The 26,362-nt window shown below is 46.1% G+C and overlaps 1 pseudogene; it reads left to right on the plus strand.

Moving 5' to 3' along the window:
* Positions 1-16,717: 16,717 nt before the first annotated feature.
* LOC102922298 (glyceraldehyde-3-phosphate dehydrogenase-like) lies at positions 16,718-17,877 on the plus strand (annotated as a pseudogene).
* Positions 17,878-26,362: the final 8,485 nt, after the last annotated feature.

Consider the following 26,362-nt stretch of genomic DNA (forward strand, 5'->3'; position numbering starts at 1 on the left):
AGCTCAGATGTGGGGCTTCCCACCCACTCCTGCTCTCTTAAACCATAATGTAACTTACTCTCCCAAACCATGATCCAAAATGTATCTGTCTTATTTCATTTTTTTATTATTTATTTATTTTGTTTTTGTTTTGTTTTGTTTTGTTTTGAGACAAGTTTGTTTGTGTAGCCCTGGCTGTCCTGGAACTCACTATGTAAATCAGGCTGAAATTGGAGTTACAGGTATCTGACTGCCTCTGCCTCTCGAGGGCTGGGATTAAAGGTGTACACCACCACCCCAGCCAAAATGTATCCCTCTTAAGGGATTAGTTGGGAAGGGGAAGGGGATCAGCATGAGTAGAAACGGAATACCATCAGAGTATATACTACACATGTCTGAGAATGCCATGATCAAACCCACTGTTACATTAAATGTGAGAATACAACCTACCAAAAAGCAAACGTATGTAATATAAAGACACACCTTTACATATATGTGTGCATGCACATGCATGTATCCTTCTTCCCTTGATGCTTGTACCAGATATTTGGTCAAGGCAGTGTGAAAATGTAGCTAACATCACACAGGACTGTGGGGTTCTGATTGAGGAAACTGGCAAGTGTTTCCTGAGAATAATTCATCTTTGTAAGTTATCTTAGTTAGGGTTCTATTGCTGTGAAGAGACACCATGACCACGGCAACTCTTATAAAGGAAAACATTTCACTGAGGTGGCAGCTTACAGTTTCAGAGGTTTAGTCCATGATCATCATGTTGGGACATGGCGGCATGCAGTCAGACATGGTGCTGGAGAAGGAGCTACATCTTGATTCCACAGGCAACAGGAAATGGTCTGAAACACTGGGTGTATCTTGAGCGTAAGAGACCTCAAAGCCTACCTCCACAGTGACACATTTCCTCCAACAAGGATACACCCACTCCAATAACGCCATACCTCCTAATGGCGCTGCTCCCTTTGGGGGCCATTTTCTTTCAAACCACCACATAAGTCAATGCTGCTTCGATTATAAATGTAAACCAATTGTTTTCCTGATTTGGGGAGATCTCTCAAAGTTTATTTGATGGATAGATGTAGAAAACAATCTAAGCCAAGCATCTTTCAAAACTTATTTTTTCCCTAGTACTCATGTACCCCGTGGGCTGGCCACTGTGAGACATGGCTGTGGGGTCCACGCCAATAGCCCGTGCCATAATAATGACATGGCACAGGTAAGTCAGACGATGAGTGACAGAGCTCCTGAAGGCCAGGTACATCTGGGAATGCAGAGCAACAATGTAACTGCACGGGAATGACTGGGAGTCGTGGAAATGCCTCAACTAACCCAGACCACATGGCTCTCTAGGTCAATTCCAAGTTTCAGATGTGTTTTGGCCACACCAATTCTAACTTCCATGGGAAAAGTAATAGTGAGGAAATCAGAATGCGAAGAGTAATAAAATATGACTAAAAGTTCTTTGTGTGTGAGGTGAGGCTGGGGAGATGGCTCAGTGACTAAAGTGTTTGCTCTGAAACGATGAGCACCCGAATTAGGACACCCAGCACCCACATACAAGCTGGGCAGCACACATCTGTAACCTGACCACTGAGGACACAGGTTGGAGGAGACAAACACAAGAAGATTCTCATAGCTCTGCTGGTCAGCCAATCTAGCCAAACTGATGAGCTTAGTTCCAGTGAGAGACCCTGTCTCATAGAATAAAGTATAGAGCTCAGTTGGTAGAGTTTCTGCCTCACATGCACAAGGCCTGGTGTTCAATCCCAGGTACTCTATCAACCAGGTATAACAGCACACGCCTACACTCCCAGCACTTGAGAGGTGAGGAGAGGAGAATCAGAAGTTCAAGGTCATTGTCCTCCACTACATAGTGAATTTGAGGCTAGCATGTGTTACAATAAGGGCTCTGTCTCAGAAGAAGAAGAAGAAGAAGAAGAAGAAGAAGAAGAAGAAGAAGAAGAAGAAGAAGAAGAAGAAGAAGAAGAAGAAGAAGAAGAAGGCAAGTGATTGAGGGAGACCCATCCAACATTGAACAGCAAGCAACCTTTAGGCTCCTCGTGTACACACACACACACACACACACACACACACACTCACTCACTCACTCACTCACTCACCAAAACATGTACATGAAAATGCACACATTATTATTTGATCAAATTGCATAAAAACATAGGACCGTGTGAACACATCCCTCAGAAGGGATGCAGAGGGCGGGGGCACCTGCAGCTCAAGCTTCGTGGGCTTCCTATGTACATTTCTGGAATCAGCTCACACATCAGAGTGATACAGTGAGAGTCTTTAATTACCATAATTAGAATGGGGTGTTGCGTGGGTCTTTTTTATTATTATTACAATTGAGAAATTACACTGAGGAGAAACAGATTTTTTCATTCCAAATAATTAACTTCCTCCTTCTAGAGATGATTAAAAGGAGGTTGAATCCCAACCATTACCTCACCCTTCCCTTCAAAATGTATTAACCAAGGGCCAAGGGGAAGGAAAGAGTTTGAAGGGTTAATGGAATCTTAGCTCTCAGCAGTATTTAAGTTATTCTGAGGGTCTCCCAATGCCCATCATAAATAATACGTATTCTAAGAAAATCATTAAAGGGGACTGGACAAGTTAAAAAGTAAGGGAAAATAGTTTATTACTATTTGTCAAGTGTTTGGTTATACTGAGTAAGTGGTGGTGTAGCTCTGAGCCTGTTAGTCAGGAGAGGTCTGGGGAGAAGTTACAGACGGACAGTGAGGTGGCAGAGGGCAGCTGGAGTCCCCACAGTTCAAAGGGTCAAGCACATTTGCATTTTGTAGAGAAGGATGAACAGAATGAAAGTGGCCAAGATGGAGCCTCCTTACTGCTGTACAGCTCAAAGGAGATGGGCAGTGGGTGCGGGGACCTCGGCAACAAGGCTCTGGAGTGGTCCATCCAGGTGGAAGTGATGAGAGAAACCCTTCTCCTTGGCTGGAATGGGTTGTTGCATGAACTTTCTCTGGGGAAATGAATGGACATCTATTCACCAATAGAGTTGGGACACCAATAAGAGACCAAATAAATTATTCCAGTCAAATGTAGCTTGGAGGACCAGTGAACTAAATTTGGGTTACTTAAAGGATCATGGGGATGGTTTACAGAACACAGCTTGCCAGAATCTACACCACTGAAGAAGATGTCTCTCTTACTATTCCCAAACTGTTAACTGCCTATAAACCCTTAAAGAAGGGTGGGAACCCATGACCCTTCATCCCAACAACTGGAAACTGTCTGTACATCTTCATGAGCCCCTCTCCTCTCCATGATGGAGCATGAATGGGCCCAGTCTTGCATAGGTTTGTCATGTGGGGTGATCATAGCTGCTAAGAGTGCATGAGGGTAATGGCCAAGATTGTATGAGGGTAATGCCAAGAGGACAGGGTTCCAAAGTGAGTCTTCTATCCCAGAACTTTGAGGTCAGAGGCTCCTTCCAAAATGCCTTCTATATGGTGCCCAAATGATCCCAGAGAGGAGCTACCATCATAGAGGCAGATACCCAGACCATCATGGTTGGAGAGCAGTCACCATCACAAGCAGAAATCATCCTCAACACAGAAAAGGAGAAAGTGGCCCAGAGGAGGAGAAGAGTGGGTGGGAAGAGGAGCCTAGTCTTTTGTCTTTCAAGTTCCTCCCCAGAAGTCAGGATGAGCCCAGGGGAGGTAAGCATCAAGATCAAGTTCATTGTAATGATGAAGTTTATGATTCAAAATTCAGACCAAGGGAAAAGAATGGGAGACTTGTCATAGAACAAAGACAAGGAGAAGGGTAGGGAGGGAGGGAGAGAGAGAGAGAGATTACAAAAACTGTCTGCATAGTAAGTTCAGACTGTTCAATAAATTATTCATAAGCACAAAGGATGGGGACAGATAGGCGCAGAGCTGCTGTGTGACAGACCATCCTTCACACAGGCGTTCTGTTCTTTCCCACATCCCACAAGTATACATGCTTGGAGCTCTCACTGGGACCTTAGGTCTAATGAACTCCCCAGTCAGTGGGAGAGATTCTCTCCAAACTTCTGTTTTATTAATCAGAATGATCATCATGAAAAATAATGCTTAAGAAAAATAAAATGGATAGTTTTTTTTCCTTGTGTAATGCATACACCCTCTGAGCATAAAAGCAAATCCAAATATGCAGTGATTTTTCTACTTTTGGGATTCTCTTAGCCATCTAACTTGTCAGAGACACCTTGTCCACTGGAAGAGATAGGGAAGCAGTTATTGGCATGGGGAAAGTAGCCAAAGCTAAACTTTCACCTGCCTGGGTCACCACACAAGGAATGTGGCTTCTTTTCTTAGTGCTTGGGATTATCTAGCATGAGGCCTAGGCAGTCTTTTAACTCCATAGGGGTTTTGTGTAGAGTTCAGCTCTAGAAATCATCATGGGACTTGGTGTCATTCAATAAGGATTGACCCGTAGTGTGAAAGTTGGAATGAGATGGTACTCATAGGTTCATATGCATGAGTGTTTCGTCTCCAGTTAGGGGAACTGTTGGGGAAGGATTAGGGGTGTGGCGTCATTGGATAGGTGTGGCGTCATTGGATAGGTATGCTTTGTGGGACAAGTATTACTGGGGGGTGGACTTTAAGGTTTTGAACGCACCCAGTAGACCCCATCTAGCTTTCTCCTTGCCTGATGCCTGGGATCAGGATGTGAAGTTCTCAGCCTCTTCTCTGGCACCATGCCTGATACCACCATGCACCCTACCACAATGGTCATGGGCTAACCCTCTAAAACTCTAAGCAAGCCCTCAATTGAGTGTTTTCCTCTACAAGTTGCCTTGGTCATGGTGTCTCTTCACACTATTAGGACAGTAACTGAGTCAGGTAGTGATGTCATCTTTTCATGTATTTCTCCAGCCTCTGTCAATGCTTCTGCCACAGAGCAGAAAACAGAAAATCTAATCCCCAACTTGGCTCAGTACCCTGCTGCTGGTGCAGCCTATCCCATGGCCTGTTCACCTGTCTAGACCTGAGCGTTCCCCATCTTTCTCCTGGCCCATCCCCATCTTCAGACTTAGGTTGACCTTTCACCTCGAAGCTGAACTCTACAGCTTCGCTCTCAAACCTGACTCCAGCAGCTTCCTCCCTGAAATGGTCTGGTGTGTTGTCTTAGCAACACAGACTCTTTCTCCTCCCACTTCGGAAACCTCTTGAACTCCACTGCAGCCTCTTTGTACTCATTCTATACAGTAATAGATAAACAGATATAGTTAATTATGTGCTGTGTGTTATGAGAATATTAATAATCCAAACTGGAATACAGTACTTACATTCACCTTAGCCAGGCTACCAACATAGGCAGATCTGGGACAAATTGTTTTCATTGAAATTACTAAGCCTTGTGGATTTGTTGTTATCCAATAATTTCTGACAATGTGGAAAGACAAATATGTTCATCTATGTTTCTGACATGGCATGCTCAAGACACCCAGGCTCGCTTCATACTCGTTATGTAGTTAAAGACGTCCCCAAACTCCTGATCTTTCTGCTTCTACCACCTGAGTACTGAGGTTACAGGTATATGCCATGATGCCTAGTTTATGTGGTGCTGGGAGTTGAACTTAAATTCCCCTGTGTGCCATGCAGACACTCTTCAATCGAACTATAGTACATCCCCAGCTCATGGGCCATGCTTTTGATAAAGCAAATTAAAGACAACAGGCTTTGCATCTCTCATCACAGCGTCACTGGTGGATGGAGGGATGAGAATGCATCAGGAGCAGGGTCCAGAGTGAGATGATCACAAGTGCCCAGATTCCCCAACCCAAGATCCCCTGAGACACAGAAGAGGCTGCCAGACTCCCCACTGCGTGGAGTAGACGCATCCCCACTGTTTCCTCTAAAGAGAGGCTACAGGCCCTCTTAATCTCTTAACCACTTCAGCGAACATCTGCTAATCCCCAAATCAAGCCCTGGATTTGTGGGGCTTAAAGTTTTCCTGGTCACTGGGACCCTTCCTGACCTCCACTGCAGCAGGATAGGACAGGGAAATAGGTCCGCACCCTTTGCCCGCACCGGAAAGCAGCCCTCGGCCAAGGCCTGACAGACAGCAGTGCAAGAGGATGATGACTGCTCCCTTGTCCCCGGTGCACAGGCTGGCTCTGTGCTGTGTAGACATTTGCATGTTGGATGCACTGTAGTCAATCTTAGAGACAGCTAGCTCAATAAAGCACTTTTCATCGTCTCTCATCCCCTCCCTGTCTCACCCCTCCAACACACACAGACACCTCCTCATGTGTCTGTTCAGACATTGGCACCAGTGTCCGTATCTTGGGATCTGTTTCTAGTGAAACCCAAGCTAGGAGGAGGAGGAGGAGGCAGTCCACGGAACTGCAAGCCTCACAGCCACAGAAGTCACGGTCACTGTCGGCTGACCCCTGGGACCTCTTCTGGGCCTCCTTCTCAGTGTCACTGACCTGCATGTTGTTGCTCCCACAATCACCGTCTTTTTGGCACCCAAAGGCATGTGCCTTTCTTCTTGCAAATGACCTTAAGCATCCTTTCTTGTTGACTGCTCTGTCTTCTCTGTTCCCGCATATCCACTGAAAGAAGCCAAGAGGAGAGCATGGCATTTTCATTTGTGAAACACGGGATGCCTGGCTAGAGGAACGGAAAACGGGAATCACCCAGCTTGGCCCTGTGTTGTTCCTGGGCACTTGGGAGTTATCACCATGTTCTTCCCTGTTAATATAAAACTCTGTCCCATGAGGGAAGCCAGACATGTCGGGGGCGCAAGGAGGAGAAATTGGTGGAACCATACTCGAAGCTCTTTCAGTAAAAGGCCTTTGCTGCCTTCTGCCCTAACCTCTTGGTTTTTCTAATCACTTCGGTTCTCTCCACCTCTCTAGGGCAACCTAGGGTGATGTGGGAAAAGACAATGAAATCCTAGCATTGTCTAGAAGATCAGCAGGTCTAAACCCTGGTCAGTGCCTGACTGCACCCCACGGGGTCAGCTCTGATTGGCAAGCTGGTTATTCAAGGATGTCAGTGATCTGGTAGCATTTAACTCTCTCCCCAGTCCTGGGGCCAAACCTCCTCACTCTGCCTTACTTTCTCTTTACTGAAGAAACTGAGATACCCTCCATCAATCCCAGTCTCAGAACTCCTGCCATTGGCAGTCTCCTCCCCAGCCCGCCAGTACTGAACCCCACAGAGTCCTCAGCTGCTCTCCTCCCTGGGCCTTCATTTCTTTTCTCAAAGACTTAATTCAGCCCACAATGCCCTGTCTCTTTAGCTTTCCACGCCTCCCACCCCCACTGGACTCTGACATCAAACTCTGCAGCTTCTCTTGCCTAGACTTCCTTTCTTATACCCAGTGTGGGGACCCACAGAGACTCCATAGTGTGGCCTTATTCCATCTTGGCCCAAGGTCAGAGAGTCTGAACTTGTTTTGCCCTGCAAGGCTGCATAATAGGATGTTTTGGTCAAAAGTGTGGTTACCAGGTTGTCTTATACTTCAAGGTCTAATACAGGATGCTTTACTGTAGGGCATGGCTACTAGATGTTTTGAGAATTAAGGAAGTGTTTGCACTTGTCTGTACTTTGTCCTTGAGACGAGGAGGTCTTTTGCCTCTCCCCTTGCTGGTCTATAAAAAGCTCATGAGGAATAAACTCGGGGCAACGGTGGTATTGACCCAGAGCCCTCCCCATGCTAGCCTGTGTCTCTGTCTTTTCTTTTATGTATTTCTATTATTTCTTTTTTTTTTCTTTCTTTTCTTTTCTTTTCTTTTTTTGGTTTTTTAAGACAAAGTTCCTCTGTGTAGTTTTGTGCCTTTCCTGGAACTCACTCTGTAGTCCAGGCTGGCCTCAAACTCACAGAGATCTGCCTGTCTCTGCCTCCCGAGTGCTGGATTAAAGGTGTGTGCCACCATTGCCTGGCTATTTCTATTATTTCTTAATCCTCACTTTTCCCTTCAAGGACTATTCGATAATCAGTCAATTGAAAATCCTGGAGCACAGTAACCAGCCCACTGACTCCCTGGGAGACATCAGTGCTCATGGAACCACTGGCTATTGCTGCTCCTGCAGTCAATGATCCCTGCTGGAATCAAAGCAGAAGTCTGCGCATGTCCAAGCTCCAGCATTTTGTTCCTTACAAGTCCTGAGTCCTAGCTCCAAGAGCAAATCTACTTCCTAATCCTCAGTAGCTTCTGTTCCTTCCACTTCCTACATACTGCTCTCATGAATGTGCTTTTGAGGGTCTACTGGCTCCTCCTGGGAGGGCAGGTCCTGAGATCTATGTGAGTCATTCACTGGGCATGAAGGGTCTTCATACTGCTCACTCTCAGTTACTGAAGAGACAGAGGCTCTAGGGAGCAGGTGACACAGAAGGCTATGTTGGCTCTACTCCACACCCACAATCTCCCCTGACATAAAAACCTATCAAAGCTGGGCGGTGGTGGTGGTGCACGCTTTTAATCCCAGCACTGGGAGGCAGAGCCAGGCGGATCTCTGTGAGTTCGAGGCCAGCCTGGTCTACAGAGCGAGATCCAGGACAGGCACCAAAACTACACAGAGAAACCCTGTCTGGGGGGCAGGGAGCCCTGTCAAATCCATGACTGTTTACTTCACTGACACAGGCAGTTTTCTAAATGAGAGTAGGAAAACCCAGTTTTCTGTGTTTTGTTTGGGTCATTTTAATTAGAAAAGCAATATATACAGGCTGTAATAAATCAAACAGTGCAAACACATCACAAGCAGTGTTCATCATTTGCCTCCCGATCATCTGCAATCGTCCTCATCATAACTTCCCACAACGGATGAGAAAGGGTCCGATAGAAGACTTGATGAATAAAGGATTATGCTGGAAACTCTGATGACCTGAATTTATTCCCTGAGACCCACATGATGGAAAGAAAGAACTTCCACAAGCTGTCCTCTGACTTCCACATACATGCATGTACATGAATTTGCATGCACGCGTGCGTGCGCGCACGCGCAAACACACACACACACACACACACACACACACACACACACACACACACATTTTCTTCCACCACAGGCTCCATTTAGAAGCTCTACCACTGACCCAGCCTCTGTCTACATTAGGCAGAGAGGCCTTCATGTTCTTCTTCTATCCGCTCCCATCTGTACAGAAGGCCTTATAAACAAGAACATGAGATAAAAGAGTGATGATGTGTCTGGTGAAGACCAGACACACTGACAGAGTTTAAGGAGTTTACGTGACACCTCTGAGCAACCCACAGACAGCAGGCAGCAAGCAAACAGGCCTTTCCGGGAGAACTGAGAACACACAGATGTCAGCCTAATCCCTGTGCAGTCCCCAGTACTGGTGATGAGAGACATCAGCCCATTTAGCCCATCTCTAATGACTAAAAGATAACAGGGTGTAGGCCGGGCGGTGGTGGCGCACGCCTTTAATCCCAGCACTCGGGAGGCAGAGGCAGGCGGATCTCTGTGAGTTCGAGGCCAGCCTGGGCTACCAAGTGAGTTCCAGGAAAGGCGCAAAGCTACACAGAGAAACCCTGTCTCGAAAAACCAAAAAAAAAAAAAAAGATAACAGGGTGTCATGACCTGAGTCTGAACAAAAAGGGTAAGAAGAGGGGCTGGAGAGATGGCTCAGTGGTTATGAGCACTGGCTGCTCTTCCAAGGGTTCTGAGTTCAACTCCCAGCAACCACATGGTGGCTCACAACCATCTGTAATGAGATCTGGTGCCCTCTTCTGGCCTGCAGGCACACATGCAGATGGACACATAACAAATAAATAAATCTTTTAAAAAAAAAAAAGGGGGGTAAGAAGAAAAGAGTGCAATTAAGAGTTCCTATCTGTAGCTGGGTGGTCGTGGCGCACGCCTTTAATCTCAGCACTCGGGAGGCAGAGCCAGGTGGATCTCTGTGATTTCGAGGCCAGCCTGGACTAGAGTGAGTTCCAGGAAAGGCACAAAGCTACACAGAGAAACCCTGTCTCAAAAAAAAACCAAAAGAGTTCCTGTCTATGAGTTCAAGGGCTCAAATTGCCTACTTTCCTAATTTGTGGCTCTGAGGTAAAAAATACACCATGTGTTAAGAAATTGGTAAGAGTAAAGTCAATTCTCTCTAAATGAATGGACCTTAAAATAAGGCTCAATTTTTCCCCCACAGGAAAGAAAACAGGAGAAATAAGAAATAACAGTCCCACAATTACTGATATTGAGATTATCAGATAAATAATATCAAATAAGTATGTCTGAGAAAGAAAAATTGGTACGTAAAATATGATAAATAAAGGATTATAGACAATGACTAGGTAGACATAAAGAGATGAAAATGAAATTGAAGTTAAAAATAAGATACATTAAAAATTTAAATTTGCTGGGCACACACCTTAAATTCTAGCACTTGGGAGGCAGAGGCAGGCAAATCTCTGAGTTTGAGGCCAGCCTATTGGTTGATACATTTGTTTACCCCAATAAACTTATCTGGGAGTCAGAGAACAGAACAGCCATAATATTAAACATAGAGATTAGGCCGTGGTAGCACATGCCTTTAATCCTAGCATTCCAGAGGGAGGGATCCGTCTGGATCTCTGTGAGTTCAAAGCCACACTGGAAATAACTAGGCATGGTGACACACACCTTTAATCCCAGGAAGTGATTGCAGGAAGCAGAAAGGTATATAAGGTGTGAGGACCAGGAACTAGAGCCTGGTTAAGCTTTTAGGCTTTTGAGCAGCAGTTCAGCTGAGATATATTTGGATGAGGACACACAAGCTTCCAGTCTGAGGAAACAGGATCAGCTGAGGAACTGGTGAGGTGAGGAAGCTGTGGCTTCTTCTGCTTCTATGATCTCCCATCATTCACCCCAATACCTGGCCTCAGTTTTGACTTTATTAATAAGACCTGTTAAGATTCATGCTATAAGCCTGGTCTACAGAGTGAGTTCCAGGACAGCCAGAACTACACAGAGAGACCCTGTCTCCAAAAGCAAAAAAAAAAAAAAAAAAAAAAAAAAAAAATTAAATTTATGGACAGATTGAATGGTAGAATAAAGATAGCTACATAAAAAAAGAGTAAATTGAAGCTAAGCAGGGGTAAAACCACATAGAGTACAATATAGAAACAGACAGACAATATGAAACTGGGAAAGACATGTGAGAAGCCGTGGAAAGCACAGTGAGAAGAACTAACATACGTATAGAGAGCTCCAGAAAGAGGAGAGGGAGAGAGTGAAACACAAGCATTCCCTGACACAATACCTAAGAACTTTGCAGAATCTAAGAAAAACAATCCTCAGATCCCAGCAGACTTCAGAAATCTCCATCTAAAGAAGAGTTCATAGCTCTAGATCCAAGATGGTTACCCCAATATCATTTACTGCCAAAATAGTAGACGGAAGAGAAGCCAGACCTTAAATGTGCCCACAGTCTCCCGTTCTGAGCCTTTGTGTACTTCTCACAGAGAGCAGTAACACCATGAGCTAACAGCAAGCACACACGTGGCACTTTCATGACACATGCTCTTCCCCCATCTGCAACCCAGAAGTGAAAGGATACAGTCCATGAAGCCTGTCTACCAATCCAGACCTCTCAAAGCTTCGGTCAGTGTCCAAAACAAAGCGCCATCAACAAAACCCAAACCAACAACAATGGAATAGAATAAGGTGGGAAAGACCAATTCCTGGATCGTGATTCATTTAGTGATTCACTTACAGCACTGCCTGTACCGCCTGTTTGCCAAGCACGACTTCACTTGCTGCCTGGAACAGAATGACCGGGAGGGATAGCTGACACAATGGATCATTAACAACCTGACCGATCCGGCTTACTCGATCGCCCCACCGTTTGGTTTTAGAACATAACGTGAAAACACAAACTGGACATGATACCCAGGCCTTTCAGGAGTCGTCATGGTTTTGGTCCCACAACGACATCCCCTCTCTTCAGCACTCTTATTGATGTCTGAGTGCTTATTCCAGAAAGGTTCCTGAAACACAACAGCAACATACAAATCCTGCAGGTGCTCTGGAACTCAGCTCAGCCCTATACTGAGAGCCAGACAGAAGCAAAGTCCCAGGCTCTGGCCCACTCGCTTCCCCAGGGCACAAATGCAGCACTCCTTCACTTCACATGAGTATTGTCTGCCTCCTCATTTCTTTCACCCAGCTCTCTTCAGTCTTTCTGGGAATTTCTAGTTCCTGGAAACCAGAACTTGGAAGTTAATACATTGTTTAGGTTGCTTTTATAAAAACAGCAGGGCTGCCAGGCGGTTGTGGTGCACACCTTTAATCCCAGCACTCATGGAAACAGGTGGATCTGAGTTCAAGGCCAGCCTGATCTACAGAGCGAGTTCCAGGACAGCTGGGTCTACACAAAGAAATCTTGTCTCAAAAAGCCAAGAGAAGGAGGAGGAGGAGGAGGAGGAGGAAGAGAAAGAGGAGGAGAAGGTGGAGAAGGAGGAGGTGGAGGAGGAAGAGGAGGAGGAGAAGGAGCAGGAGCAGGGCTGTGGAACGGATGTGGATTCCACCATTTCCCCCATGCGGCTTGTGGCTGGTTACTTAACTTCTCTGAGCTTCAGTTCCCCCAGCTCTAAAATGAGGACAGTCACTGAATCACAAAGAATTATCTAGGATGAGACAGACAGACAGACAGACAGACAGAGGCAGATATCAAATGCACCTTAAACAAAGCTAAACCAAAGGGAGCTTATTGATTATGTAGCTGGATAGGCAAAGGGTTAACCAGGACCAGTTTCATCAGGGCATCACAAACCACATCCAGAATCCCTAACCCACGCTTTCTCAGTCTTCATCCATTCACCTTTACTGCCCCCTTCCTCCCAGCCCACCACCTCCTTGGCAGTCCTAGGCTCTGTTTTCCAAGCTTGGAAGTGCACACCAGAAACCTAACAGTGCACAGAGAACATGTGCTCCCGTTTCTCTAAAATCATGCTGACTGGCCCAGCCCTAGGTCACATGCTTAGCCCTAGCACAGCCCTGAAGGAGAGTGAGTCCCCACACCCTTCTGCATCTGAGCGTTGGAACTCAGTTTTTCAGAGAATTCTCCCAGAGAAAGTTGTCTGTTAAATCCATTTTATCTAATAACCAACCCTAAAGCTTGGCAGCTTAAAATAACAGCCGTAATTATCTCATCATGTCTGTGCACTGACAATCCGGGCGTGGTTTCACTAGAGGTCTGACTCCAGGCTGTCTTTGGAGATAAGGCTGAGGTCATCACCAAACTCTGCTAAGCTGAGGGGTCTTCGGAGCTCATCTGCATGGTGATGGGTCAGCCTTGGTCCCTAGGAATCCAGTCCCTGCTTAGCGGGAGCCTTCAGCGGTCTCAGCCTGCGTGGGTCTCTGCTCATGCCTGCACTCTGTGGGTCCCAGAGGGTATAGTGAGTGACAAAGTAAGAAAATAGACCGCAAGACATGAGAAGACACAACCCAAATTCAGAAGTGGCATACTGTTACTTCTGGGAGCTGTCAACACCAGCACACATGAAGGAGAGGAGTAAGAGTGCCATTTGCTGGTGTGAGGGCTGCTGGGGACCACGATGGAGACCACACATTTAAATGACCCAGAGAGGACCAGGCATATCAGGGTAACCACTTCATCTCCCTTTGCCCAGACCTGTCCCAGGTTAAAATATGAAAGGCTGAATCTAAGGGACTCTTACGAGTTTGCAGAAAATGGGCATGGTGAATCAAGCAAGAGTCTGATGATATCAAGAGGCAGAAGGGGGATTTTTCACATATCCTCAACAAGTGGCTGAAGTCCACAGAGAGGATGGACAGAGTGCAAGGAAGACTCCAGGTCTTCTGCTCCCCACTCCATTGCCAAACTCCACCTTCTACATGAACACCGACAGCTTCTTTAAGAGCATGGGATTCCAGTGACCTGTCACTCAGGAACCTGCCTCAGCACTCCATTTCCTTTCTCCTTCTAACCAAGTGGATGATGGTCCAATCAGTGGTTCAGGGCCTAGAAGGGGATGGACCAAAGCTCAGAGAAGAGAGACCTGGATCAAATCCTAATGTGCCTGCTCAAGTTTCTGGGGGAAAAAAAAGTTAGGCAGTGTTTGACTCCTCTGAGCTCAGCATGTACATTTGTATTCCAACCTCCCTCGGTCTCTTGCCCCTGGGATATTCTGGTGGCATGACTTGGGCTCGCAGACCCTAAGCTCAAAACAAACAAAACACAACCAGCCTGCTCCCAGGCACTTCCTCATTTCTGTTCCCTCTCTGTTGACAGAGCCAACATTTTATTGACTGTTAGGTGTCCTCAAAACAGTCAACAAAATCAGAGAACCTGACAGGCATTGCCAGACCTCTGGCCTCTCTCTCTTCTCTCCAAGAAGCTCCAATCTACCCCGACGTTTGCTGAGACACTGGGACTTCAGTCCATTCGCCTGGCCCCCACACCCACCCCACCCACCCCACCCACCCCATCCCCACCTCCATGCCTGTGTTCCAAGGGCTTTGTTCCTCTCAACTTCATCTCTCCAAGGCATTTCCTCAGTGAGTGTTCATTCCTTCTTAAGATGCACACTGCCCTGTTCAAAGGAGGAGGCAGATACCAATCGCCTTCGTCTTCCCTGGAAATGGGTGTTAACTAGTCTGTGCAGCTCGAGTGAGCACAGTGAGAGTTTGAAGGCAGGATGATCCTCCCAAGTGCAGAAAGGAACGCATGTGTCTGAGGAGGCTCTCGGTCACTGCCCACAACGATGGACGGATGCACTAGTTCTCCCATCTCCTGATGCTCTCTTCTCACCCTGTCCTAACAGTGTTGGGATGCTGCAGAATGGGGACCGACCATAGAAAACCGAGCCTTGGCCTCATGTCTCTGCAAGGATAGAGGCTGTAAGAGAGTGAGGTCTTGGGAAGTGGGACCCCTGGTCCCAGACTGGTGACTAGGGAGGTTTTTTTCTTCCCAAACAAAAGAAAGCAAGTCTTCCCAGTTCTATAGGGGTCAAATTGAACACCTTACCTAACACCTGCATGTGACACTGGTTGATGTTCCCAAGAGCCAATCAGGTCAGGGTTTCCCTTGCTCAAAGGAAGCCTGTGTTCTGTTTCTCTTTACTCAGAATAAGAGATCCAACCATCAGTGGGAAAGGCAGAGAGCATTGGGAAATCCAGGGACTGCCTTGGCTCTGGGCCTCATCCACTAGCTCTGATTCCTTTCCTCTGTGCTTAAGTAGCTGAGAGTATTGCCAATAAATACAGTCCAGTGTGTCATCAGCCAAAAACTGGATTGCTTTATTCAAGGGAGAAATTATATTTAGGAAAAGAAAATTTTTCATTTCACATAAAAGGAGAGTTCAGTGGGTGCGAGGGTTAGCCAGCAAAGTTAGTGGGCACGTGTGGTTTGCAGCCCACACCAAGAACAAGTCCAGGCAGAAGGAAGCAGGGTGGCCATCTTCAGTGGTGGGTGGGTAGGTGACAGAACCATCGCCAAGAGTTTTTGAGAGTGTTTGTACTAAAGAGAAAGAGAGAGAGAGAGAAAGAGAGAGAGAGAGAGAGAGAGAGAGAGAGAGAGAGAGAGAGAGAGAGAGAGAGAGAGAGAGAGAGGAGAGTCCTATGTATCTTCTTTCTCCAACATCAATACTTGAATTCACCTTGCTCATGCCTGACCTGTGTCTGACCTGGGAGATCAACATCTATATTTAGTTCTGCCTCCTCCCAAATTCTAACTGAAATGACCAAAGAACTATTATGAGCTGGGAACCTCCTGTCGGCGGTCATCAGAACCGGAAGGGAGAGTGGGCTCTTCAGTCAGATCTGGGCCTGCTAGCCACATCCTCCTCAGCAGCCCCAGGCCATCTTTATGGATGACTGGCTCTGAGTTCCCTTCTCCCTCTATCCTGAGCCTTATGCTGACCTCTGCAGGCCCCTCATCTCCCGACTTCTTCCCCACCTGTCCTCATCCCCTGTCCAGGAGCCGTTCCTCCTTGGGGACACTGCCCCAGTCTCTCTCTTTGGACTTTTGCAAGGCCTGCTTCCATTCTTTCCCCTGGTGCCTTCTCTTCTTCATGGGGCCGATAGGGTGGTCCTTTCTTAAACCCAACTCATACCACTTATCTCCTCAGACTCAACACAAGGCAAAAGGCAGGAGTCCCATCTGATCCCACCCTGCTCACTCTCTGATTACATCTACTGTTACAACCCAGCCCCTCACCCCATTCCAGCCATGATATTCTTCCCAATGTTCCTTAAACATCCCAGACTCTCTCCCAGGCCTTTGCTGTGCCCTCTGCCTAGAACACTCTTCTCCCAGGAACTACTCTCCAGTCTTTCACATCCTTCTGATTTATGCACAGATTATCACCTTTTCCTAACAGCCCTCCAAGGTCTCTACTCTTTCCTCATTCTCTAGCCCTTTATCTGACTCCCTTCGTATGTCTCTACCATCACCACATTGTTTGTTATGTCTCTGCCTGCTTCCTGTGTCTGTCCTGAAGGAGGGCTGGATACCAGTACATGCTCAATATAAGGGTTGGGATTCAAAGTCGTCTTCAAGTACATAACAAGTGTGAGGCCAGCCTGGGCTACATGACAACAGAGGGTGGGAAGGGAAGGAAAGGAATGGGAAGAGAGGGAGGAAAGAGAGGGAGGAAGGGAAAAGAAAAAAATTTTAAATTGACGTTCACAATTTATAAAGGACTAAGAAAAACCAAAGCTCTCTGCTCCTCCCTGTTCAAAACAGCCAAATCTTCTTGTGCCATGCCAAGCCTCGTCCCTGAGACACAATGGTGAAGGTCGAAATAAATGAATTTGACCTTATTGAGTGCCTGGTTACCAGGGATGTCACTACATCTGGCAAAGTGGAAGTTATCGCCATTGACGATAACCCCTTCGTTGACCTCAACTATGTGTTCTACATAGTCCAGTATGACTCTATCCATGGCAAGTTCAATGGCATCGCCAAGCCTGAGAATGGGAAACTTGCCATCAATGGGAAGGCCATCTTTCATGAGCAAGATCCCACTAACATCAAATGGGGTGATTCTGGTGCCAAGTGTGTTGTGGGGTCTACTGGTGTCTTCACCACCATCAGAAGGCCGGGGCCCACTTGAAGGGTGGAGCCGAAAGGGTCGTCATCTCTGCCTCTTCTGCTGATGCCCCCATGTTTGGGATGGGTGTGAACCATGAGAAGTATAAGAACTCACTCAAGATTGTCAACAATGCTTCTTGCCACCGACGGCTTAGCCCCCCTGGCCAAGGTCATCCATGATAACTTTGGCATTGTGGAAGGGCTCATGACTACAATCCATGCCATCACTGCCACCCAGAAGACTGTGGATGGCCCCTCTGGGCAGCTGTGGTGTCATGGCCATGGGGCTGCCCAGAATATCATCTCTGTATCCACTGGTGCTGCCCAGGCTGTGGGAAAGGTCATCCCAGAGCTGAAAGGGAAGCTCACTGGCATGGCCTTCTGTGTTCCTACCCGCAATGTATCTGTCGCAGATCTGACATGCCACCTGGAGAAAGCTGCCAATTATAATGACACCAAGAAGGTGATGAAGCAGGCATGTGACGGCCCACTAAAAGGCATCCTGAGCTACACTGACAACTGACAACCAGGTTGTTTCCTGCAACTTTTTTTTTATTATTTATTTATTTATTTATTTATTTATTTATTTATTTATTTATTTTTGGTTTTTCAAGACAGAGTTTCTGTGTGTAGACCAGGCTGGCCTCGAACTCACAGAGATCCCCCTGCCTCTGCCTCTCAAGTGTGTTTCCTGCAACTTTAATAGTGATGTCCACCCACTCTTCTGTCTTTGATGCTGGGGCTGGTATTGCTCTCAAAGACAACTTCGTAAAGCTCACTTCCTGGTATGACAATGAATATAGCTACTGAAAAAAGGTGGTGGACCTCATGACATACATGACCTCCAGGGAGTAAGAAGTCCTGGGCCCACTACTTCAGCAAGGACAGGAGAGCAAGAGAGAGGCCCTCAGCTGCTAAGCTGCCCCTGTCCCAACTCAAGCCCGGACACCGAGCATCTCCCTCACAGTTTCCATCCTAGACCCCCAGAATAATGAGAGGGGCTTAGGGAGCCCTACCCTCTTGATTACCATCAGTAAAGTTCACCGTACCCCTTCCCCCAAAAAAGAAGAAAAGAAAAAAGAAAAATCAATAGCATGTTTATAAAAATAGGCAAAAATAGAAAGCTTATTCACAGCAGAAATAAAGAAGGAAAGGGAGGGTAGGCTGGCTATGGGTGTGGCCTACACATTTGCATTGTTAGGGAGTGGGGGGCTAGGAGGGGGGCCTTGGAGTTTATTGCTTTGTCCATGGGATCCCTGGGCAGGGCTCTGGTATTTCTCACAAGGTTATTGTATATGATAAAAGCCTGTCCCTGCATCCTCTTTCTCTTTGTTGCTGTCCAAGCTCTGACTACTCCTTCCTACATGTGCTCCCACTACAAGGTGCTGCCCTTCGGCTGAGGTCAGGACAACCCGCAGCCCCCTCCCGTCCCTGTACCAGCAGCAACGGCTGCTCCTTGGAGAGGTGTTCTCGGCAGAGTTTCTTTTTGCCTCCCCTTCTTTGACCCAGCCTTCTCAATTCTAAAGAAAACCCACACCTAAGCAGTTAGGATATCCTTGGAGTTACAGGTCCCAGAACGTCTGGTGACCTTCAGATGATATCAATGTAAATCAAGCCCTCCTTATTCCTTTGTCTTGTGTATCAGATAGCATAAGCTTTTAGATAGCTGTGGGGAAAAGATGTTTGTCTAAAGAATTGGCGAAACCAGACCTAGACTACCAAGATCATTTGTGATGCCCTAGTAGGAGGGGTCACAAAAAGACACGCTCCGTGATGAGGGAGATTCTATGTAGTCCTCCTGCCTATTGCCCTCTACAACTTTCTCTCTGCGGAAGCATTTTCACAAACCTGCATTCCATGAGATAGTCTCTAGGGAAGGTAGCTTTTTTCCCCAGAGTATTGCCTTTTGAGTGTTGCATAGGACATGAATCTTCTAACATTCTGATATTGAACTTTGAACCTCCCAAAACATCACTTTCCTCATGAATTATCTGCTTTGGGTATTTCACTGTAGTAACACAAAGCTGACTAATTCAGAAAACACATTTTAAAAAATCACCCCACTACTCTTTAAAAATGCAAAATAAAATATCATTTTTGATCCATTGGCAAATATTTTCTTAAGCTATAATAATATGTACCAATGACTAGAACTGTAAGGTTAAGATCAGTTAAGATAAAAGAGTTAATCACTCACTAACAGCAAACGTATGACCTGGTTGAATCTTTCTAAAAAATAATTTGTCATTGTTGGGATTCTGCCACACTCCAGCTGCATGACTGCACATGCGCAGTTCAGGAGCTGGGCAAGGGGTCTTGCATCTTATGTCATCAGTGTGAGCTGGTGATTATGTAGGCGCATGCAGCTTAGCTCTGTAAGCTCACCTGTGCCTTAAAGAGCCAGACACAGACCCCACCTCCTCTCTCTATTCTGTTCTCTCTTTCCCCCACTATCTTTCTCTCTCTCTCTACTCTGTGCTCATGCATCTCCTCCAGGCCTGGTTCTTCTGCCCCCCTCTCCAATACAGCTCTGATACTGAGTTTTGCCATGGCCGTGGCTTGTGACCTTTCCTCAGGGTAACCAGCCCAGTAACCAGCACCACTTATCATTCTTACAGTAATTGTGCAATGTGGGCCCTTAATATATCTTCCAACTAGGCGTGGTAGCACATCCCTGTAATCTCTGCATTTGAGAGTCTGAGGTTATAGGTCTGAGGCTCACTTTAGTTGTATAGTTCAAATCCAGCAGGAATACATGGGTAAATCCTGTTTCAAAAATGTGTGTGTGTGTGTGTGTGTGTGTGTGTGTGTGTGTGTGTGTGTGTGTGTGTGTGTGTCTGTCCTAGCACGTGTGTGGGAGGATGGGCCTGCCTTTATTCACTTCTGTTTACTAAGTAAATAAGAAAGAGGTGAGTCAAGGTTTATTCAAGAATGTGTGCCACAGTGTTGCATTTTATTTTGAAAGATTAGAAAGAGCTAAAATCCCCCATAGAGGGATGTTTGGATGGATTGTTTTATGTCCACATGAAGGAATATCAGGAACCATGAAAGGCATATTTCCAAAATAAGAAGCAGACAGGGAGAATTGAGAGCAGGAAGGTGGGGAGGGAGAACAAAGGAAGAGAGATGGTATTAATCCCACCAGGCAAGAATAAGACCACTGCCACAATTTGTGAGCCAAATTTGAAGCAAGCTTTATTAAATACTGGCCAGGACAATGGATACTGGCCAGGTCCTTACCTGGGATTCCCAGAGAACGTCCATGATACATTAGTCCAGTGCTTATCAAGACAAAACCCACAAGGATAGGCACATCCCGCCTTTGTCCAGTCAGGGGTAAGCACACAGCCTAATGTACTTCCTGCCTATGTGTGATCAAGCACATCCTGTGCAGTTGGGGCAACCAACCTTGTCTACGGAAGTAAAAAACACTTGTCTTGTTATCTTACATGAACAATAGCCACCAGCATTCCAGGAAGTTAACTGTCCTTGGGCAAGCAGGGCTTACAAGTTATAGGTATTTTTGTTTTATATGTCTCTTAAACACAGTAATTCAAGCTTAAAGCATAACTTCAACCCTCACACTGGGGAGGGAAGAGGCACCGTGAGGAAAGTACAAAAATATAGATAAAAATGCTATAATGAAATCCATTCTTTTATATGCTAAAAAAATCATCTTTAAAAGTCTAATAAGAGCTGGGCGGGGAAAGACCTTCTTGTTCTCATTATCTAACCTTCATACTTGAAGGAGCGTGGCTTTATCAAGGAGCAAGGAGCACGGCTTGAAGGATTTCCTGAACCTGAGGCTTCAGTGTGAGTCTCAGAAGGAAACTGAGGCTGAAAGTGACAGAACAGCCTCTCAGTCTGAGTAGGCAGCTTCAACCTAAGTGCATACTTGTCAAGGGCCTCGTGTGGCAGTTGAAGCCACTTACTGATCTACGCAAGCCTAGGGCACAGGCCTGCTGGGATGTGTCCTGTCACTCCAGAGAGAAATCCAGACCCCACTGTGGAAAATTCCTTTACACCGTGCAAATATGTGTTGCTGTGATTGGTTTAATAAAGAAGCTGACTGACCAATAGCTGAGCAGGACAATGTTAGGTGGGAGAGCCAAACTGAGAATGATGGGAAAAGGAAGGGCAGAGTCAGGAGAGTCGCCAGCAGATGCAGAGATAAGCATGCCATACTGAGAAAAGGTACCCAGCTACATGGCAAAACATAGATAAGAAATATGGGTTAATATAAAATGTAAGAGTTAGCTAGTAACAAACCTGGGCTATTGGCCGAGCATTTGTAATTAATATTAAGCCTCTGTGTGGTTACTTGGGAGCAGCTTGCGGGACAGTAACTTCAGCTTACAATTCACAGCAGTTCACCTCTCTGAGGAAGGCTCCCATCCCCTGAGGCCTTTCAGCACTCTACCTGTGATAGCTCCATTCTTCACTCACCGGCCTCATAAACATGGGTCTCCCTAACCTTCAGCGTCACTGGAAGCTTCTACACTTCCCAATTCCCTGCTTCTGTTGACCATTTACATCTCAAAGGCTTGATCCCTGGCCCTGGAATGATACTCCATGGTTTGAGTTTTGTTCTATGAATACTTGAAACATAAAAGCGTGAGTTCACCGTATCTGCTGCTGTTGTACACTGGGACAGAGGTCAAGAACACTCCACTTTTCAGCACCATGAGCGAAGAGAAGCCCGGGACAAACAGGTGAGATGGCCAACATGTCCCACTTTGCCTGGTTCTTCAGGTTTGAGCACAGCAAAGTCCCATATTCACAAAAACCCACTGTCCCAGGAAAACCAGGACAGCGATCACCCTGGGGAGCAAACAAAACCCTTTGGCAGGAATATAGAACATCCTCTATGGATTAATTGGACAAAGGCCCAGATTTTAGGGGAATTTTGCAAATGTAGTGTTATTTATCTGCCAGCTAAAGAATTAGCTTCAGTATTTAACTATTGTCCAAAGCAGATACAGCATTTCCCATGACACTATCCTGACTTCTCAGTCTCTGAGAATCAAAGCACTCTGTGGGGTTTATTCTCTTTGTTATAGCCCTGGCTTGTGTATCTGCCCACACAACCAAACTGACCCCTTGGAAGCACCTATCTCTGTATTAAGGATACCCATGTTTCACTTGTGTGGCAGAAATAAGCTTCTGTTCTATACATCAAATTCTACAAGTAATGTTTCCCATTTCATGCTGATGGCTAAAAGCCAAAAGGCAAATTCGCATTCAAACCCACAGGTAAAACAGACAACGGAATAGGGTCCAGGCATCAGCCCTGCCCAGTGCTCATGTCCTTCTTAGCTTTATTTTCTTTCATTATTATTCTGGTTTGTTTGGGTTTTTGTTGTTGTTGTTGTTGTTGTTTTTCATTAGAAACAAGTTACACTGGCCAGGTGTGGTGATACACATCTGTCACCCTAGCACCAGACAGAAGGATAGCATCTGAGGCAAGCCTAGGCTATATTGTTAAGTTGTATCTAAATAAATGTATAGAAAGGGATATGGAGAGCAGGCTCATTTGTTAAAGAACTTACTGCCCTTACAACGTTTCCCAATGTTAATGTCAAGCAGCTAACAACTTCCTGTAACTGCAGCTCTAGAGAATCCAATATCCAATACTGGCCTCTTCAGGTACCTACATACATGTGCACATACCCTCACACGGATGCACACATGGACACATAATGAAAAATAAAATCTTAAACAAAAAAGAAAAAGAAAAAACTCACACAAGGACTATGTCCGTGGTAAAACACTTGATTACTGGGCTTGGCCCTGTTCTCAATCTCTAGCAATGAGAAAGAGACAGAAGACAGAGAGAGGAGATGTGAAGAGGAGAGGAGAGAGAATGAGACCAAAGAGACAGGACAGAGAGAGAAAAGAGGAACAAGGAGAGCCACTGAGAATAGAGAGAAGGGGAGGGTGGGAGAGGACTGGGGGACACAGATGTGGGAGAGTCTAGGAACAAAATTTACCCTTTAAAGATGCCCCCAGTGACCTACTTCCTGCCACAATGCCACCTCCTAATTGCCCACTCAGCTATGAATTCATCAATGGATCAATCTATTACGCTAGAGCCCTCATGATCCAATTACCTCTCAGGAGCCCATCAACTGCCAATCAAGTCCTTGACAGCTCAGTCTTTTAAAGCCTTGACACTGATGCTGTTCACAAGCTTCCCCCAGATGGGAAAAGAACTGCCCTAAGAACTCACAGAGCATCGGCAAGACATGAGCCTAGCCAAGCACCAAGTCTCACCCTGCTACCTCCCATCAGGCACCTTGAGAAGTAAGAGTGCACATAAGGACTTTGGGTCTTTAGTTTCTCCAGCTGCAACACAGGAATAAAATACATGACCTTCAGGGCTACAGTGAGGAGTCATCATGCACACAAGCATATATAAAGGCACATAGTAGGTATGCAGAAATAGCTGCAGTTAGTAGTTGACACATGCAGTAAGTGAGACGAGTCAGGCAGTGGTGGCACGCGCCTTTAATCCCAGCACTCGGGAGGCAGAGGTAGGCAGATATCTGTGAGTTTGAGGCCAGCCTGGACTACAGAGTGAGTTCCAGGAAAGGCACCAAAACTACACAGAGAAACCCTGTCTCGAAAAAAAAAAACAAAACCAAAAAAAAAAAAAAACAAGAGTGAGACAAGTAGAAATAAATAACACAGAGATGGCACATGGTCCTCCACCTTCCTAACCTGTTTGTCCTGTCCTGTGATCAGTGACCACAGGACCCTAGGCCAGGAAGCCTGAATGAGAAAAGTCAAACCATGGTAGACATTATCCCCCATCTCCCTCCTCCAGCTAAAGGATACTTGACAGGGCATGATGTCACAACCATGCCTTCCTCCCCAATCTCAGTAAATGGGCTGTTCCTATCCACAGGGCCTAAGATCTAGGGAAATACTGAATGAGCATTCAGCAGGGACAGGCAAGAAGATCTAAGCTGAGAGAACTGGAGAGATCCTTCAACCAATGAGATCTGGAGATCAGGATGATGGGCTCTGTCCCTGAGAATGGTGTATGATGGTTCTGAGAGAAACCTCTTCCTATTAGATACTGCAGCCACAGCAAGCACCTGGAGAAGCAGCCTTCTTCCTAAGGAACTCTGACTGAACTTCCCTTTCTCCTTGAATGATTAAGTTCACCAAACTCACAGAGGCATGTTCACTAAAGCAATGGGAGGCACATTGCAGTTCCAACTCAGAGAATCTTCTCAAAAATCTTCATGACAAAACAATGGTTTAAAACCTTCAGGAATCAGAGAAGTGAGTCCAAGGCACCCAATGTGACGACATAGTTATCCAATTCCTTTCATGCGCTCCCCACGCCCCCTCAACCCCACCCCCATCCCTGGCACAAGTCCTATTTTCATTAGTCAGGATGGTCTGTGTTCTACAGACTCCCAAACTCAATTCAGTGAGCCCAGCAAAAAACAGAATCTATCAGCTCAGCAGGGAGTCATGGCGGAGGCAAGGACATAGCTAACTGCAGAACTCGCTGGACCCTTCAGCTCTGTCGTCCTCTTGTGGCTCCTTGTTGGTGCCCTCATTTCCTTCAGGTGGACAGGGACTATTGATTTTGTATCTCACAGTACTCTGGCCCTGAGAGAAACTAGCTTCTCTCCCCAGCTCCACGAGATGCTTTGGTTTCCCTGGGCTTCATCAGATTCTCACCCTTTTGGCCATGGATCAGGTTCTGCTACCATTCCACCAGAAAAAGTCAGAGCAGACAAAGACAGTGGAGGGTCACTTCAACTTTCTCTGTCACAGCTCTTGACACACAGTCACTTCTTCCTAAAAAATATAGTCTCCAAACTCTGCTTTCCTGTGGTCCCCAAAGTCTGGGTTAATAAACATCCAAGATTGCTTCATCTCTGTTCTACCCTTACAAATCAGTGAGTCTTTTTCAAATGGGCTTAAAGATATGCAGTTGAATGTATTTTATGACATACTTTGTCTAAAAGGCTGAATTTTAATCTAAGTAAATTGTTTTGGGTTATTATAGGAAAACTCAAAGGCATGGCTGTCAATCATACTCTTAGTCAGCTCTCCTCTGATTCTAGATATATTCAAGGAACATCACCCGGAGCATTTATGATAATGGGTTTGCACTTAGTTACACAACCAAATTTCCTTAACCTCAGAAATCACAGACTTCCAAAAATAGTGTTGGAGGGGAAGGATGGAAGATTCAGAGCAACATAATGCCAAATCCCAACCCTGTTCCTTTGTCTTCCAAGCCATATGTATGAGAGGGAATCAGATGGCAAGGAAACGCTGGAGAAAGGCTTGCCAGCAGCCTTCTATTTGGAGGGGAGTTAAAGCCCATGCTGGAGCTTGGCTCCCAGTGCAGTAGAGTTCAGAGAGGAGCCTTTGGGGAAGTGATTGCTCCCTAACAACTTTGCCTTCCCTTGATGGGGTCAAAGCATGACTGTATTGTTGGGAGACAGGGTAAAATGGGAGGTGGGGGCCCAGTTGGAAGAAGTGATTCCTTACAGTTCTGGAGGCTGGGAAGGCCAAAATCAAGATGCCAACCTGAGGTAAGGCCAAGTCTGATGAACGGATGTGTTTTGTAGGTTCTTCCAAGAATAAGATGCTTCCACAGTCTGGCCTTTCTGCCCTGCTCCCCTCCCCCATTGCTTACCTCTTGCAACCAAATCCATTTTTAGAGAATCATCTCCTTGAAGAAGACATCCTTGACTTCCTCTCAAACCCTGGTTGCCTAAAATACCTAAAATCAGAAATGACACATGATCTTTTCCACAGGTGCCCACTGAAGTATCCGCAGTGCCAGTTTCCAGTCACCTACGAGTGTCTGCATTGCCCCTCAAAGCCAAAGCAAGGACTATGGGCTGTTTAACTGTCTAGTGCCCCGTGGAGAAAAGTACCTGAGCCATTGCAAAGGTCTCAGAGATGCTGCGGACTGAGTCGTCATACAAATGGTCAGTGCCTACTGATGCTTGTGAAGTGTGCTTTCATCGTTCCAAGGGGATCGATCACTCACAGCAGACATGGGGCTTATATATTCTAATCTTAGATGCTCAGCAGCCTTTCCCAGAATGCACCCCTGGACCATCTTTAGAAAGTAGTTGTACCTTCTTAGCCTATATATTGAGTAGATGCCTAAAGCAAACTGAAGTACAGCAGAACAGATCAGATAGGAGCCCATTCACATTTAAACATTTTGTAAAGCTGAGCATGGTAGCACACATCTGTAATTCCAGTGCTTGGGGGGAAGAAGAAAAGAGATTAAGAATCTATGGGCAGCTTCAGCTACATAGCAAATTGAATGCCAACCTAGACTACATGAGACCTG

Source organism: Peromyscus maniculatus, chromosome 1 (assembly GCF_049852395.1).
Source record: "Peromyscus maniculatus bairdii isolate BWxNUB_F1_BW_parent chromosome 1, HU_Pman_BW_mat_3.1, whole genome shotgun sequence".
Taxonomy (NCBI): domain Eukaryota; kingdom Metazoa; phylum Chordata; class Mammalia; order Rodentia; family Cricetidae; genus Peromyscus; species Peromyscus maniculatus.